We start from the raw sequence: 5,000 nt of genomic DNA, 5'->3' as shown, positions 1-5,000 counted from the left end.
AAAACAACATCATTCGAACTGAAAGAAAAAAACAACAAAAAAACCAAAGAAGAAGAAGAAAAACTGCAGTATGATATATATATATACATATATATTAATTTTCTGCAAATGTTGCAAGCTGCAATCGTGTATTTGTTTTTGTTTTTTGGGGGGTTTTGGTTTTCTCCCCAACTCTCTGACATGACGTCGTTTTGCACTTGATGACACAATGACGAAGATGAAGAGGAAATGTAGGGGGTGGGTGAAGCACTAGTGAGGAGAAGAAAGAGACAGGATGAGAGGAGAGACATGGAAAAATAGACAGACTGGCGAGAGAGAGAGAGAGAGGGGGGGGGGGGGGGAGTGGCGGAGCGAGCGCGTGTGTTTTCCATAAATAACACTGCTTCAGTAAGCACGGTGCGCTCAATCAATAACCTTATAATAAATATCATTAATTCATTTTCATCCCGTTTAATTTTTTTTTTTTTTTTCGCAGCACACAAACACACACACACACACACACACACACACACACACACACACACACACACACACACACACACACACACTCTGTCTCTCTCTCTCTCTCTCTTTCTCTCTCTCTCTCGCGCGCGTTCCTCTAAAGCCTGTCTCACACAGGTCGCTGAAGCAAGCGGAGCGGTGCGCGCGGCTGCGTTAGTGTTTCTAGCGGCGGTAAGACAGATCATCAACCATACCTATGAGAAAATCGTGAGTTCGACCTGTCATAAGGATTGTGTGTGTGTGTGTGTGTGGGGGGGGGGGCGGAGGTTGGGGGGGGGGGGCGGAGGGGGGTTGGAAAATAGAAATGCCATCGAAAGCAAGTTCAGGACTCCCGCCCCTCTCACCTGAATTAAGACACATGCCTTGTCAAACACCTGGATTTTTTGTTTTGTTTTGTTTTTGTTTTTTTAAGGACGTCAACAAAGATGTCATTAAACTCAAACTACAATTAGAGGAGAGACGGTTTCAGGACTTCGTCAATCCTGAGGGGAAAGAGAGAGAGAGAAAAGAGAGAAGGCGAAGGAGACCTATTATCTGTTATTGCCTGCCCACAGACAGTGCAGCCGCACTTATCAAATTGTGTACGTAGGCCTTCTGGGCTGTATTAATTTTCTCAACAATCTCCTTGCAGTCACTGACGACTTCTTTCTTCTTGATCGTTCGGGATGCAGGACTGTACTTCCATCCGTGATGACTGCAACGGCCAGTGGGCAGCAAGCCTAAAAAAAAAAAAAGCTGCAATCTACTGCAATCTGCAGCGGTTCGCTAGAGAGAGAGAGACAGACAGACAGACAGACAGAGACAGAGAGACAGAGACAGAGACACAGAGAGAGAGAGAGAGGTCGGGTATGGGGGATCGATGGGACGAGTGAAGCGAGTCCAGGTAAAACCGGGCTAAGCCAGCCTCCCTGTTCACGCTCCATCGATCTTCCGTGGGACAGACGGCACACTATGCGTGTGGAGGGAGCTCTGTGTGTGTGTGGGGGGGGGGGGAGGAGGGGGGGGGGGGAAGGAGGGGTAAGGACGGAGGGGGTGGGGGTGTGCGGACGGGGCAAGGGACGGGGTAAGGTGAGGATGTGATCCATCCACCCGACCGTCTCGGTTGTGCGCACATAGAGGTGCGCGCGCGCGGACACACGCACACACACACACACACACACACACACACACACGAACACACACACACGTACACACACACACACTCTCTCTCTCTCTCTCTCTCAGAGACACGCACGCACGCATACACACACACACACACACACACACACACACACACACACACACACACACACACACACACACACACACAGAGGAGCTTTTTTTTTTTTTTTTTTTCTTTTTTTTTTCTTTTTTTTTTTGTGCTGGCTGTTTCGCGTGCTGTCGTATGCAGAGTGTGCCAGGTAAAAGGGAAGGCTGTCTGTCCTGGAGTCTTGTGTCGCAGGCTGCAGGCATCCAATCCTCCCTGCCCCTACTCCTCCTCCTTCCCCTCCCTCCCCCAACCCCCCTCCTCCTCCTACCCCCCCTCCTCCTCCTCCTCCTCCTCTTCCTCCTCTCCAAGATAAACATTCACCGGACAATGGGTGGTGATGCACACATGCATACGTGTACATCAAGTGTGCGCCGTACGCTGCCGCTGTGTGCAATCGCATTCGGCTGCAGCCACAGCTTCTGCTACACACAAACATTTGCATATACACACCAAATACATGCACACGCACGCGCACACATACATACACACACACGCAGACGCTCGCACACAGCGCGCACATTCACGAAAATAAACACATGCACGCACTGCATGCACGCACATGATTATCACTGCTTGTGCAATATCCCTCCCCCCCCCAACAGGTCCAAAACACATGCACACATGCACGCACATGATTATCTGCATGTGCAATATCCCCCCCCCCCCACTCCCCCTCCCTAGGTCCAAAACACATGCACGCACGCATTCACGTGCATAATTATTCCTGCATGTGCCAACCCCCAAGTAACCTTAACGTCCCCCAAACCCCGCAAACGGAAACGCAGCTTGGCACAGACAGGGACACACGCAGGATGATTGATATTGGCTGACATTTAAGGAGCGGAAGAAAAGAAGAAAGAAAAAAAAACACAACTATTTTCGGTTGGTGTTTTTTCTAATGTGTGCGTTTCCATGATAAAAGTAATCGACACGCGTGGCAAAGTGCAGGAAATAAGGGGCAGAGGTAGGTAGGTAGGTAGGTAGGTAGGTACCTGAAAAGACAAAGAAAGACGAAGGTTATGTCAAAGTTGTCGACCCGTGTTTAAATAAGCGAATGCGGAAAATGTGACCTTTTTTCTTTTCTTTTTTTCTTCTTTTTTTATTTTTTTTATTTTATCCACTGCATCGCTCACAAGTATCGGTTTTCTTGTGATCGAAACAGTGCACACATAAATCTCAACGGTACCTGTTCCTGGTTAATGTTACAGCAAACAGATCATGATAATCATAATGATGATGATAATAATAATAACAAGAAGAAGAAGAAGAGTTATGATAACAATAATAAAAAAATTATGATGATGATGATGAATAGTAATGATACAAACTGACCAGACAAGGAGGTCGTGGTGTTCAGATTATACCACACACACGAACACGCGTTAAAGCGAAACGAAACGAAACGAAATTTTATTTCACCAGGGTAATGAGATAAGCAAGTACACATGCTTTTTTCCACCCAGCCCTGGACAAAGAGAGAAAAAAGAAGAAAACACACACACACACACACACACACACACACACACACACACACACACACACACACACACACACACACACACACACACAATACAAGAAAACAAAAAAACACGCACAAATTCGCAATTATCAAGTACAAGAAAAAGAGAGAAAAAAAGAATAAAGTACTATTAAAAAAAAAAAAAAATAAAAGAAGGAAGGTAAGGGGGGTGGGGGGTGGATAGTCCATCGACCACAAACAGAATCACATACACATTCGCACACTCGGGGAAACAAATGTTACAAGGGGAGATAGAAAAAAAAAAAAGAAAAAAAAAAGAAGTCAGGCATGATATACTACTCACACACAGACAAACGCAGCCAGTTTTAGCTGCTTTAATTAAGACCAAGACCAGCAACTGGAAAGCTAGAGGTTCCTGCTCATAGCGCTTCCTCGGCAGGTTTCTCGTTTTGTCTCTTCCCCGTTCCCTGCTGTGTTGCAACGTCCTACGCACCACAGCAGCAGCAGCATTGGGGAAGTCGCCGGGGGTTCCATCCTTGGCTGGGTACAATACCGTGTGTCACCTGGGGAAGGGTTGGGTGCGGGGTGGGGAGTGGGGTAGAGTGAGGCACGGCCAGGGGTCGTGGGGGGGGGGGGGGGGAGGTGTGGTGGTGGTGGTGGTGATTGGGGGGGAGGGGGAGGGGGAGAGGATGGCGGCAAATCAAAGAAGTGCCCAAGACCCCCCGTTGTTGCTACCTGAGATGAGTCATACTTTCATCACCCGTCCCACCCACCTCCTCCTCCCCCTCCTCCTCCTCCTCCTTCGTCCCGTCCCTCCCTCTCTTCCTTCCTTCCTTTCCCATCCACCTTCGTTCCACCCCTACCCTGCAGTCGCCAGCAGCACTCTCCCTTGCACAGTCTCGCACACAAGCGGTTCAATCAATACTTACGTCGCGCGCGGAGTTCTATTCCAGGCGGGCGTTTTAAATGGCTCCTCGATTTGAAGAGAGCGGATTTTCAAGGTTCTGGTTCTGTACTTAAACCTTCCTCCTCTTCCTCCTTCTCCTCCTCCTCCTCCTCCTCCTCCTCCGCCCTCAGTCGTTCCTCTCCCTCCCTCCCTCCCTCCCTCCCTCCCAGTCCTCATTCTCTGTGTCTCTTGTCTTTGATTGCATGTCTATCTGTGTCTTTGTCTCTCACCCTCGTGGTCGAATTAAAATTCGTTTCGTTTCGTTTCGTCCACCTCTCTCTCTGTCTCTCTCTCTCTCTCTGTCTCACTGTCTGTCTGTCTGTCTCTGTCTCCCTGTGTGTCTCTCTGTGGTTGTGTGTCTCTCTGTCTGTCTCTGACTCTCTCTTTCTCTCTCTCTCTCTCTCCTTTTTTCTCTTTCTCGCCCGCTCCATACCCCACCGTTCTCTCTGTTTCTTTCTCTGCCTCTGTCTGTCTGTCTGTCTGTCTGTCTGTCTGTCTGTCTCTCTCTCTCTCTCTCTCTCTCTCTCTCTCTCGTCCATCGCTCATGCATGCACAGTTTTGCGTTTGTGGATCGGCAATTGAGTTGATATTGCCTGACAACTTTAGTTAGTTATCACTCATTCTCACACGAAGTTGCCTTGTGTTGTTAGAAGAATTAATTTTTGTCCATGTTTGGGAAAAGGATGGAAGGGTAGGAGAGGAGGTGGAGGTGGAGGCCGGAGGAATTGGAGGGGGTGGGTGGGTGGGTGGGTGTGGGTGATGGATGAGGGTGTCAGCTCCATCTGGGTACGGTGATGTCATGTCAGTTGGTGTCACCATGGAGT

General features: G+C 48.7%; 1 protein-coding gene across 1 annotated transcript in view; it reads left to right on the top strand.

Annotated features, from left to right (window-relative positions):
- The window catches only part of LOC143287611 (epidermal growth factor receptor-like), a 278,987-nt gene that overhangs the window by 167,133 nt on the left and 106,854 nt on the right, over positions 1 to 5,000 (top strand). The window lies entirely within an intron of this gene.

This window comes from Babylonia areolata, chromosome 1, assembly GCF_041734735.1.
Source record: "Babylonia areolata isolate BAREFJ2019XMU chromosome 1, ASM4173473v1, whole genome shotgun sequence".
Classification (NCBI taxonomy): domain Eukaryota; kingdom Metazoa; phylum Mollusca; class Gastropoda; order Neogastropoda; family Buccinidae; genus Babylonia; species Babylonia areolata.
This window is presented reverse-complemented; position numbering and strand designations above follow the sequence as displayed.